Source organism: Theobroma umbraticum, unplaced genomic scaffold (genome assembly GCF_002168275.2).
Source record: "Theobroma umbraticum cultivar Fairchild unplaced genomic scaffold, ASM216827v3 scaffold_56.0, whole genome shotgun sequence".
Classification (NCBI taxonomy): domain Eukaryota; kingdom Viridiplantae; phylum Streptophyta; class Magnoliopsida; order Malvales; family Malvaceae; genus Theobroma; species Theobroma umbraticum.
This window is the reverse complement of record NW_018397256.1, coordinates 3,377,075-3,390,844: the sequence shown is the minus strand read 5'-3', so window position 1 is coordinate 3,390,844 and position 13,770 is coordinate 3,377,075. Positions and strand designations below refer to the sequence as shown.

Below are 13,770 nucleotides of genomic sequence, written 5' to 3'. Positions count from 1 at the left end.
GGGATAACCTCAAAAAACAAATGCAATAGGCAATTGGTGATGGTTAATTGGCATGATTTTGGCATGGTATTTGACTTAGCAAACGTTCTTTAATAAAGGTAGCTAGAATGATGGGAACGCTTTTCGAGGATCACAACAATGCCAAGGAGTTTGCATTGTGGAATGGTGATGGGGACTTAAGCCAATTAGTTAACTTATTACCCACTGATGAATTGAATTTATTATCAAATTCTCTCCCACTTGTTTCTTTGTGATTTCTTAATAAACCTTAGTTGGCAGTCTCATCTTTAGGTTTTTTGATAATAACTTTAGCCTATAATATGTTAAAAAAAGGCATCAACCTTAAATAGGGAAGCAAACATTGGCTTGTAGAAGTTAGAGTGGCAATGGAACGGACCACAAAGGATCAAAATGACTTTACTTCAGTGTTTCAAGAATGTCTCCTTACTAATAAGGAAAAAGCTTTTCAACATCTGTCGCACGAGACAACTTGTCAACAATGCCATTTAGAGAATGAATCAGAGATGCATGCATTAAAAGATTGTCCTTTGGCCAAGTTTATTTGGACTAGGTTATTACCTCAGGGTGAGTTTGAGCAATTTCATATATTAACCACCGTAGAGTGGATCTCATTTAACCTTAGTAGAAGTAGATTGCAAGTGAATAATATTCCATGGACCATTATTTTTGGAGTTGCATGCTGGTTTTTATGGAAATGTAGAAACTCATCTATCTTTGGAACTAATGTAATAACAATGGAATAAAATAATAATAATCTTAGACAATGCGATATATTAGAGCTCTTCATAAATGAGATCAGATTAAGTGGGTTAGGGCCATACTTAGACTAAGTGAGTATTAACAGATTATGAGTTTTCCCAGACTAGACTTGGCCCAAATGGTCGAAACTCAATCGTTGCCTAGGCCTGGCCCCAATTGAAAAGATATAGTCCAGAGCTGTCTGTGTAGCCCAAAGCTATGCAATTTACTAATTTAAAATAGAATACAATGTCATAAAAAAGGTTGAAAAGTGTGGAAGTTATTCAACAAGAGAAAATGGAGAATGGAATTAAATAAGCATATCAGTTTGCCCCATTCAAATGATTTGGAATCTCTTTATGCACACTCACAATAATTGATTATACTTGTTTTCAAGCTTTTTCACTTAAATGGGATTTTCTTCTTCTTTGGTCACACATTTCCACTCTTCTTTTTCTTCTTTTCATTTGTTGCCCTTAAAATAGTGAATTGTTGGAACAATTCCATAACAATCATCAAGTCCCTTCGGGGACATTCGATAAAATTGAAATTATACAAAGAAGATTAGCTTGGCCCCCTATATAAGGATGATACGCACAAATCAAAAAATGATCCTTAATAATCGTCAAGTCTATATAGGTTAAGGGCAAAGGTAGAGTTAAAGACAAAAAAGAATAAAAACTAAAAATTTTTAAAACTAATATGTTGAATTTATCTAACAATTAAAAGATTCATAATAGATAATAAGTTTACATAACATATAAATAAAAAAATAAGAAAAGAAAGACTTACAATAATCATTTCCAACGATGTTTCCTGAATTCAAATTTATCAATTATTGACTCTTTACTGAAATGGTTAGTAATGTCTTTTTTAATATAAACAACTAAATTATCTATAAGAAACTTATCATTCATTTTGTTTCGAAGTCATGTTTATATAATTTTCATTGCTAAAAAGGTTCTCTCTATAGTTGGTATAGAAACTAGAAGAGTTAAAACAAGGTGAATTAATCTATCAATCAAGGTTGACAAAAAAAAATGATACAATAATGAAATTTGGAGAATTGCATAAAAATTGTTTAATTTTTAAAGACTAAAATTATAAAAAATAAAATACACATAACAAAAAAAATATATGGCAAGTAAATGATAGAACCCACATAACAAAAAAGAAAGAAAAAGAACATGGTTGATGGTTCGTAGAAATTTGGAAAAGAAAATTTATTGAAACTTAAAACATATGAGCAAATAAAATAGAAATGAAAAAAAATAAACAATTAATAATATAAATAAAAAGAAGTAAATAAAAGAAAATTTTACTTCCCTTTAATTTCACATAATGATGGTGAGTAGTCTTTATCTTTTTTCGTCCAAGTTGACAAGCCTATAAATCCCTTTAGAAGAATGAAGTGTGCTTTGGTCGTGAATTATATAAAAAAAAGTAAAGTAAAAATGAAATGACAAAAGAGAAAGAAAAAAAAAGAGAGAGAAAGAAAAAGAAAGAGAGAGAAAGAGGCGCCGAAACTTAAGAGTTTTGATGAGGTTTGTGAAGTCATTTAATTATTCTTTATTTGTATTAATTATTAAATTAAAAATTTATTTTGAGAGGCATTAAAAGAAAAAAATATAATAAATAAATAATTTTAAAAATTTTGGAGCCCTAAAATTATACTACCATCTGCCCTTGGTCAAGGGAACTTGTGCTACCTGTTTCTTTCTCATTTAAATTATCCATATTTAAATTCAAACAATAACAATAGTTTATGCCTGTTAAATTATGCAATTAGTCTATATACTTGATAAGAAAAATATGAATTTAGTACATATCCTTCTAATTTGTTAATTTTAATTTTAACCTTAACCCATCAAATATGTTAATACGACATTTTGACTAAATTAATATGATATTGATTGAGATGATGTGACATTAATTATATGCTGACTTGACATTTGTCATACTAATGTTTATGTTGACATAACACTTGTTGACATAAAGAGGAATGTTGATGTGGCATTTGCTAAAATGCATGGTGGGGTTTTGCCCATTGGTAATCACATTAGCAAGTGCTTGTTGATCCAATCAATACCATACCATCATGAAAATATCAAATCAACACATAATCAATACCATATAAAAAAATATATCACATCATCTTAATCAATGTCATGTCCATATGATCAAAATGTCATATAACAAGTATATGTAAAAGTGAAAATTTAATGGTATTAAAATTGAAATTAAAATTAACTAATCAAAAAAAATGAATTCAATTTATATAAACTATTATAAAAAAATTAAATTCGTAATTTTTTATAAAGTGTAAGGATTAATTGAATATTTTGGCGGTGTATGTCCCAAACTTATTTTTTTGTTTTTCTGTTGGAGTTCGAGGTTAGAATTTTAATAGCACTGTTTTGCCTTTATCCTTTCTCCCTTAATTTAAAAAAGAAACAGAAAAAATCAGAAATAGAAATAATTGCCAGTCAATAAGCCAAGTACAAATTTGATGTGGACCATTGTGGTCTTGTTGCATTAGGGACAAGAGCAAGTTGGAGGATATCCGACGTATTGTCCACTAAGTACATCTTTGCTACTGTGATTAGACATATGGCACTTTGATTTACCTCAAAAAACCAAGTCTAGCTTAACGTGTTTGCTTGGCAAATCTTCGCCTCTGCAAAAGGGTGTAGCCAATATACTCGATAATTCAAAAGTGGGCTCCCCTACAGGCCACAACGTCGTAAGCTTTTTCCGCCCCTTTCCCACATTATATCCTTCCTCTTTAGGCTAATGAATTTAGAATAAGCAAAGTAGGCATCCACCAATCATCGTCACGGGACACTAAGCTTATGAATATGTTGTACAAACAAGGTGGAGTGGAGCACGCACAGCCAATCTCGCCCCAAGTCTTTCCAATTCATATAGTTTCTCTGCATACAATTTGAAGATAGAGAGAGTGAGTGACATGCAACGTGGCTAAAAGGAGATAGAGAGCAAGACAAAGCAAAAAAGGTGCAATGCATTAGGCAAACGACTTTCCATTTGATTGCACAATATTCCATGAGCAAGAGACTAGGCAACGAGGCACGAGTGCGCAACCCACTAGCTCTAGGGATAATTGCACCATTAATTCTATCTTTCTGGTTATTGAAACTATTTATAACACCATAACGATTAGGACATGTTGGTGGTCCCTCAACCTCCACATTTTTCCTTTTTGTCAAGACTATCTCAAAGATCTTCTAACATAGTTTCCAGTGATGATATCTACATGGCCACCACTATTTTTTATCTTTGTCAATGAAAATGAGGAGATCAATCATGTCCATCATGTTGTTTTTGAACAAAAAGCTTCAATGATGATTCAAGATACACTCTTTTGCAACCATTTAGCCTGCTTCCTCTCTCACTTTCTTGAGAAGAAACTACATCGTTTAATCGTATTTAATTATATATAATTTTTTAAATATTTAATAAAAAAGAATTAGGATTCATCAACTTATAAATTTTATTTATAAAAAACTTACAATATTTATGTATTAATGAATGAATACGATGATATAAATGGACACTTCCAATTACGTGGGAACTTAATATAGAAAGAAATCAAATAGATGTTTTTTTGCAAAAGTGTATACCAAAAATGTACTTTTTGTCGCATAAATGCAAGCAGGTGGTGGAGCAAATATAAGTTGGTTTGTTTGCAACCAGGTGGTGGAGCAAATTTAAGTTGGTTTGTTATTTATTTGTCCCAAGACATGAAACGTTACGTACGTTCTTATGTGTTTCACCTATTTTTCAAAGTGTTATATATATATATATATATATTCCCATCATTTGCCAATGGCAAGATGAAGCAATTCCAACGGCAAGAAAGAATTTAGCACCTTTGGACTGAAAAGAGAGAGAGAGATGATACGACAAGGACAAGAAGGCATGCGCATCTTCAAATATGTTGACAACTTAAGCAATTCATCATGATTATGTACTATTAAACAAGGATATTCATATATGTAATGTATCTATGCATATATCATAGTTGATTGTTATTTTACTATGAAATTAGAATTTTTGGGTAGTGGAAAGGTGGTAATCTATTAACCACATAAAATATAGAATAACCACTCATAACATGAACCATAGTCGTGATTAAAAATGATACATGGAATTTAATAAATCTTTACGTATTAGCAACATTTTGTTCTTAACAATTTAAAACTAATAAATCGAATCATCTCTAAATCTCACATTAAAAGAAAACTAGTAATAAAGCAACTTATATATAGTAATGGAACCCTAACTTAATAATTTAAAAATTTTGGATTCCAAGCATGATCTTTTAAGTCATATATTTAAATAGTACTTATACTGGGTAGATTTCTAAATGAGCACGCATTCAAGGCTTGTAATTCATTTGTAAAAAGCTGATCTTATCTAACAGTGCATTAAAGCTAATCCTAGCTGATGAGGCCAGATCACAAGTAAACTATCTCATCTTTTAAAAAATATTCTATGTTGACTGCCACTATATATCATAAGTTGGAAGTAGTGCTGGCCAATTGCTTTTGCCAAATAATTTCTCAAATGTTCCACTGCTCATTCTTTGGATTTTCTTGGTTACTTTTTAGATAAGCACGTTCAGTTAATAGCTTTAAAGTTTACATTAAACCTTCACTCTTATATCATATGAGACATTTAGCTAAGATGCCACAATTGGTAATGCATGATAACCTATGCCTAGCTAGTTGTTGCAGGATAATGTTAGGTATATACTGAGGTGACTTGCCAGACACCATACCTCCTAATATTGCTCATAATCAAATGTATCGGAGACGTACGTATATATTTATATTTTAAAAATTAAATTTAAATTTAATATAATATTTAAAAAAAATTGTTAAATTATTTAAAAATATTAAATAAATTTTTATTTTTTATTATATTCAATTAAATCATTGTGCTTTTACTTTGAACTAAATAAGTTATTATAATTAATAACTAATTAATTGTTATTGGTAAAAATGTCATTTATTATGATACTGACATGATATATTCACATGTTATAATAGATGCTGACATGAAATGTATACTTATGTAATATGATTGATATAATTATGTATATTTTTTATCTTCTACCTTAGCACCATGCCAGCATTATGTAAATTTAAAATAATAAGTGGTATTTTAATTAATGATAATTAGTAAATCGCTAATCATAAGGGTCTACTTGGTCTCAAAATAAAAATATAAAATATTAATTAAACGTAATAAAAAAATAAAAAGTTATTTAAATTTTTTACAATAATTTAAAAACTTTTTCAAACATAGTGCCTTAAGTCTCTTTTCTTTGAAATTATAATTCATCAGGATTTATTATATTAATTATAACTACATACATGTAAAAGTGCCCGAGATGCGGTTCATAAAGATAGTTATGATAGAATTGTGGGGTAGGACTAGTTGCAAAGTCATAATTACAACATAGGTGCACTATGAAAAGAAATGGTGCATGGTCTATTTTGAGCCACAAACTTGGTCCAACGGCTCAAGAACCCCTTCTTGTGGGAAGAAGTAGCCACTCTCATCATTTGATAGAACCTCCTATTTCAGTTACGTGACACTATCAAGATCCCAAAAAAATATATAATATATATTTTTTGGTCTCATTTCAATGGTTCATACTTGATTGGATACGAAAATGATGAAATGTATTGTATTTTTTTTTCATTAAGGAGAGAAAAGAAAACAAGTTTTCCTTTTGAGTATACAAAAGGTCATTCGGGTTTCTTTAAAAGTATCTGATCAAGCAATCCCAATTATTAAGTCTGATCTCAATGGTGATATGCTTGATGAAGAAACTGGTTTGAACGGAAGGAGATAAAACTGAGAAGGAATATTAGCCATCATGCAAATGGTAGAGGCAATAATATTTAACTGCAAAATAAATGGTAATAACAAAGCATCAGATACTATTAGATATTGAGTGTAAATCATGGTGCCTAAACTTATCCACATTGAAAATGCCCAAACAGAATTCCCCACTAAAAAGGAAGCGGAAGGATATTCATATTAGGGAGCATGATGCCCTCGGCTTGTACTTGTCGTGGGCTTCAAACTGGGCTTTGTGGACACGATGACCATGGCGTTTGATCACATCGCCTCAGCTTGGCACACCTAAATTTGACAATACACTAAAAATGGTGTGACGCAAAAAAAGCAATCATACAGGGATGACAGATTTACATGTCTTTACGTTTCAAATTTTCATGGACAAGCAGCTCTTAAACATGAAGTCCCAAAACCATTCCAAACTTCAATGCATACTTCAACATCTTCCTTTCCACTACACAAGAATATTACCAAGGTATTGGGTTAGGTACATATGAGCTTTTCAAGTTTTCGATATAAAGAGAGAGCCACTCTGATAGCAATAAATTTACTTTTTCTCTATCTCTTTCATTCTTCACTGTAATATCTAAAATAAATTATTATTTTTTTATTATATTTAATTAAATTTTTATATATTTTTTAAAGAAAATAAGTCTTTATAAATAACTATTGATTAATTGTCTTTAATCAAAATATTGTTGGTCATTTTATATTATGTAGTGCTCATATACCATATAGACATGTCATTTTGAATGTTGATGTGGCGTTATCACATAACCACGTGATATATTCATTGCAAACAATAGGGCATTATTGACAAAACTTTCATCAGTAATAGTTAAGATTTTGTCAATATGTTACATTACCGACAAAAATATTGACAAAAATTTTCGTTGGTATTCATTCAAAAATACTGTGGTTGGTAATGGAAAATTCGTTGATGATGAAATATTTCATTGGCAAATTACTAACCGAATACTCCATTGGCAATTCTGCCAACCAAGGCTCAGATCTATCACTTGGTTTGTCATTAATAATGAGGGAATTTTGTCGACAACATTATTGATGGATCTTAATCCATTAGCGATTATCGACAGAATAATGATGTTGACAATTCTGTGAATATTTACTGATAGATTGTCGATAGAGTCAACTTTAAAGCTCACCAGCAATACCAATTGACAATGGCTTCAAATTTGTTGGTATTTCGTCGGTATTGTGAGTAAACTCTATTGATAAAGGATGAATTCTATCAGTAATTGCATTGGTAACTGATGAATTCTGTCAATAATGGATGAATTCTGTCTATAATACCTACAACTCTGATATTTTTTGAGAAATTAAATTTTCTTTGATTCATAATAAAATTATTATATGATGCTATTATTAATAAAGTAAACATATAGCAAACATATATGCATATCAAAAATATGAAAATGTACTATAAATCATAATTAATAAAAAGAATTCAATGTAAACATTTGATAATAATCTAAATAAGTATCTAATGCAAAGCTCACTAAGGGGATGGGGTGGCTATTACTGTTGCTTTTATGGTGGATGTAGCAAACTTGACTATTATGATGAGGAAGACCTGAAGGCGTCTAAAGGTGGAAACCTCGTTGTAATGACCTTCAAAAAGTTATTAATTCTGCTCATCGACGTGATCAAGGTATTGACATTACCAATCAATTGTGGATATCCCTTCGGCTTAGACATAAGAGGGAAGAAGGTCGTGAAGTGTCAAGACCACAAGCAGACTCAAATGTAGTGGTTGTAGCTAGAAGTCTCAAAGCGGGGACTCAGGTGCCAAATCTATAGATGTGAGTTTGAATACTATTAGGCCCTCTCTGATGGCCTAAGTCCATGGCGTAGGCTCAAACTCCAACTAGGTCGACGACTCCTCACTATACTTGTGTGGTAAAGCTGAAGTGTATGATTCTTACAAATAGAAAAACAATTAAAATTATTAAATTATTTAATCAGTAAGCAACATCTATATCGAAAATATATATAAACACATGTATTACTTACATAGACAGTCTTGGATCTGTTGTCCATAAATTCTTTAATACCCTTGTGCCTTTTCAAAGTGCATTCAAAAAGCTCCGAGAATGTCACTTGGCACTATTTTTCCTTAGACTGTAATCATTAAAAAGGAATAAGAACAAAAAACACATCAGAGCATAGTATCTCAATTGTTAACAACATAAAGAATTGTTTTATTAAAGTGAATGATTTTTGCAGTATTAAGATAAAACTAGGTACCATCATTTTTAGATATGGGGCAAAAGGCAAGGAACCATCTGTATCTTTTGCAACATCGATAACTTTATGATATAGAGTTGTTTTATCACATTTTGATTATAAAAAATAGCTAAATCCTTGTGTTTTCAAGTTAATTTTTGGTAGTTTTATATTTTTCTTTATTTAGTTTAATGCTTGTTGAATTATTTTAATTTTAGTAATTTGAGCTCATTTTTGTACCAAAAGCCTTAATTTGAGAAATCACTAATTTAGTTTCTATTTTGAAGGTTCTCAAGGGTAAAAAGCTTCATGTAAGTGAAATAAGCAAGGATGGCTTGGTGTAGAATTTTCTAAACATATTATGGTATTTTCATCATAACTATTTCTACAGAACTCCAAATGAGTGATTCTTGGGTCAATAAAACGCTAAGACGAAGGACTACAATTTTGATGTTTATCATTTTACCTAGTGAGGATTGGAATGTGGTACAATTCCTTGTAGAAATGGGAGTATTGCATTAGGAAAGCAAAATAAAATAGAACACTTGAGAGCTGAGATGTTGGAAATAATTTTTTGGCTAACTTTAAAATAGAATTGTTGAGGGCTGTCAATCTCAAAGTGAGAGCCGTGGTGCTAGAGCTTTTTTTCTAAAAATAAATATATGATAGGAAAATTTGGAAATTAGGTTAACTTGAGCTTATTTAAAAGACTTTTTCAGAGAATTCTTAGAGAGGATAACATCAGCTATTTTGAATACTTTGAGCCAAGAACAATGCCGAGGGTGGGCGAATAGGAGAAGGAGAATGAAGGAAATAAGGGGACCTGGATGATCAGGATGGCTTGGTCAAACCGACGTATAGCTAGGTCGGTCGTCTAAGAGGGTGCAGTTAGGTCAGGCGGCATGATCGAGCAATAGAGTGTCAAGGAGATAGAGAGGAAAAGGGAAAAGGGAGAAGGAAGAAGGGAGAAGTGAGGGGAAAAGGCCCACGACAAAGATTTTAATTTACCTTATCGATGGAAATTTTTGTTGATAAACTTACAACCCATTAAAATAGTCTCACCATTAAAGTTATCAAAGTAAATTTTGTCGGCAAATCTGTCATTAAAGGTTCTACTCAGTTCAAAGGCTTTACTGATAGAAATTCTGTCTATAATTTCATACCTTTGCCAAATGGTTGTTCCGTCTGTAGCATTCATAGGTAAATTTTGTCGGTATTTCTGTTATCGACGGAATATATTACTTGGTAATCTTGGCACGCTATTTATCCATTGTGCACCATTGCTTTGTCGATGGAATATCGACAAAACACAATTCGTTGGTAAATAACATTGGTAATACTTTGGATATATTTCTGTTAACAATCTGTCAATAATTGTCGATGAAATTTATCAACAAAATATTTTTCATTTGTAAAACTTTGTTTTCTTGTATTGTTTCAATACTCTATGTTAGCGTCACATGGGTATAAAAATGATAAATGATATTTTAACTAATTACAATTAGTCATAAGGGTTTATTTGATATAAAAATATAAAAATTTAATTAAATGTAATAAAAATAAAAAATTATTTAAACTTTCTTGAATAATTCAAGAAGTTTTTAAAGTATTATGTCTTGTTCATTCTAAGCTCTGAAGAATATTAGATATTAACCTCAAGTCTTTCTATATATAGATTTAATTTAATTTAAATCTTATTTTTCTTATGTATATTAGTTAATTGCTTTTTTTACCAGATATATTATTATTGATGTCATATACAGAAAGAATTGTTGAATTGTACATATACATGTAATTTTACAAGAAGGAAAATTCATACTAAATATTGTTTGCATCACTTGTAACCTTTTCTTTTTTTTTTCTGTTTACCATTTTTTAGTCTTTGTTCAATGTACCAAAATTATGTGTAGATTTATAAATAGAAATTTATGAAAGGAGCGAAGAGTAATTTTAATTATATAATTTAAATTTTCATGTACCTAATAAAATAAACTAATTAAAAAAGGAAAATGGAATGAGTAGTATTCTAAAAACACGTGGTATGGTAGGAAAAGTGAGCAAGCAGGGTGGCTATTTGTTGGGTCCTTGGCCAGTGTTAGTTAATATATATTTTCCCTCACTTGATTAGTTTGTGACTCTGATCATGGAAGTATTATATATACACTCCTCACGATAACTGCAGGTAGAAAAGACCAAGTTTTATATTAAAAAATAAAAAGAAAAGAACTTTTATTAGGGTTTGGCAGTACATTCATAACTTGCTTTATTATTATTCCTATTAAAATGGCAAAAAACTTTGTTCGATGTTTCAACAAAGTAAGATAAGTAAAGATATTATTAATAGGAGTTTTTTTTTTTAAATGAACTCTATGTATAAGTCATTTTTGACAATAGGCTTTTTCATAATTTTAACTATTTTTGTCAAGAATATTAAAATTTGGACAAAATTACCCTAAATAAAATTGACCATATGTTTGGTTCCCTGTCTCATCCTGAAACCTATTAACAGGTCAAGTATGTTTAAGTCTGCGCCTCAAATCGACTCATATTCTTTGAGCTTTTCTCGTCAGACTATTCATCTTTGGAGTATTCCTTACTAGAAAGAAAAACATTTAAACATTTGGAACATTTTGAAGTAGTTTTTTATACACAAAGAAAACCTTTGAGCGTTTTGAGCATTTTTAAACATTTTGGAGTGATTTTTTTATATATGAAGAAAAACCTTTGAACACTTTGATTATTCTTTGTCAAGTGGTCCTATTCATTAATTATGTTGTTAAATGGAATATGGTATATCATTTGAAGTTGTTGATTTTGTTAAATGGAATTCAATAGTTTTAGTGGTTTTTAGACCTTGTATAATCGATTTTTGGACATTATGTGACTAGTTTTTAGGCATTGCATGACTGACTTTGGACATTGCGTGACCAATTGTTAGATACTGTATGACTAACTTAGGGCATAGCGTGATTAATTTTTCAATATTGCATGACTAGTTGATATGATATTGCGTGACTAATTGATAAGTATTGGGTGACTAGTTAGTAAGGCATTGCGTGACAATCATGCATTGTGTGACTTAAATATTGCTTAAAAATTAGTCACGCAATGCTTAAAAACCAATCACGCAATACCTAAAACCAATCACATAATGCCTAAAAATCAGTTATGCAATGATTAAGTCACGTAATGTCTAAAAACTAATCTTACAATACTTAAAAATCAGTCTAATCAATTTCAACTCCTCAACTTTAGGGTTCTATGAATAAACCAATAAACTCAAGAACCTAAAACATTTTTTTATTTTGCTAAGCTATGAAATTGTGCATTTTATAAAAGATGGGTTACAAAACTCCTTAACACTTCAAGGTAAGATAAAATATATCCCTATCGGAAGAGCCTTGCTCACTCTTTTTATGTAAAAACAAAATATACTCCTTTTACAAATATTTTCTGAACAATTTCAATTCAAAATCTCATAAAAAGAATCAAAATCCCCAGCAAACATGCTTAACAATCATCCCAATCCCAAACACAATAAAATCGTAAACCACCATAAAACCCATCAAACATGCTTTAACTATTCCTTCTCCCTAAACCCATCATCTTAACCAATCCGATCCAACTCATTAGTACAAGCATCTCCATCGCAACACACGTTTCGACGCAAGTCATCACCAGAAAGCATCCAATTACCACATTCATCATGCTGCCTACAATCACTATAGAAGAGCAAAATCGTTATTCATCGCCCTTAAGAACTCCAAGATCCACCATCAAAAAAAATAAAACAAAATAAGAAAGAGATTGATGTCATCTTTACTTTTTGAATGACGAGATAGACAGTATTTGACCAGAGACAAAAAACAAGGTTTAATTTTGAAATTTTTATATGGATGGTGGGATAGGGAAAACTAAAACCATTTTAATTTGTCTAAAATTGTTTAAAGGGCATTGTTGTCAAATTATGTCAAAAATTGACTAAAAATAATAAAAATTATAAAAAATAATATTTTTGAACTGAGCTTATGAAAAAGATTTTCTCTCATAATTCTCTCTTATTAATATTTGAGCATCTTTGTAATCTCAGTAAACTTTCTTCAATATTTCCAATTCAACTCTTCTGCTTTCTTTTTGGATCCATATAATTACCTTTTAGCAACCATGGTCAGGTAAAAGTATATTTAATTCCTGTGCTCTATCCCCAATCCAAATTATGCTATCAATCAATTTCATACAAAAAAAAGAAACAAATACACACTTTTTTAAAAAATATTTAAAAATTAAAAGGTCAAATTTATGCTTTGACATAAAGCATGAGTGTGACAATTCAACCATTAAATTATTTAAATTATTTACTTATTTATTTTTTAATTAATTTAATCCTTTCATTGTTGTCCTTAAAAAAGGGTCAATGTTTTACAATAATTATCTTTGTTTTGTTATGATTTATAATGTTGTTCAATTTAAGATTTTTTTTTCATAAATAACATATTTTAAGAAAAAGGGGATTACCCTAGGAAAAGATGGCAGGATTCCAGTTTATAAAGGAGAAAAAGATAAATTATAGGTTTAGTTTTAATTTTGTCCCCTTTACCCACCTCCAAAATTAACTGGTTATAAAATTCAAATAAAAAGTCAAATCTTTACGTATGTAAAAGACTAAAGTTACAGCTTACCAAACTCAAACATAATAGAAATCAGGTCTCTTTAGATTACTATATCTATCTATACATCTATTGAAGAAAAGGTAAATTTCATTAACTTTCAATACCAAGTTACACACAGAGAACATTACATAAGATCAAATCTCTTTAGATTACTATAAATTTTATCTTCATTAATTTCATTATTATAAGGTTCTTTTAGATT

At 30.1% G+C, this 13,770-nt stretch overlaps 1 non-coding gene across 1 annotated transcript; it reads left to right on the top strand.

Moving 5' to 3' along the window:
• The first annotated feature begins 1,278 nt into the window (after nucleotides 1–1,278).
• On the top strand, nucleotides 1,279–1,382 carry LOC149527503 (U6 spliceosomal RNA). The gene has a single exon (XR_016350948.1). It is a non-coding gene; the product is annotated as a U6 spliceosomal RNA (small nuclear RNA).
• Nucleotides 1,383–13,770: the final 12,388 nt, after the last annotated feature.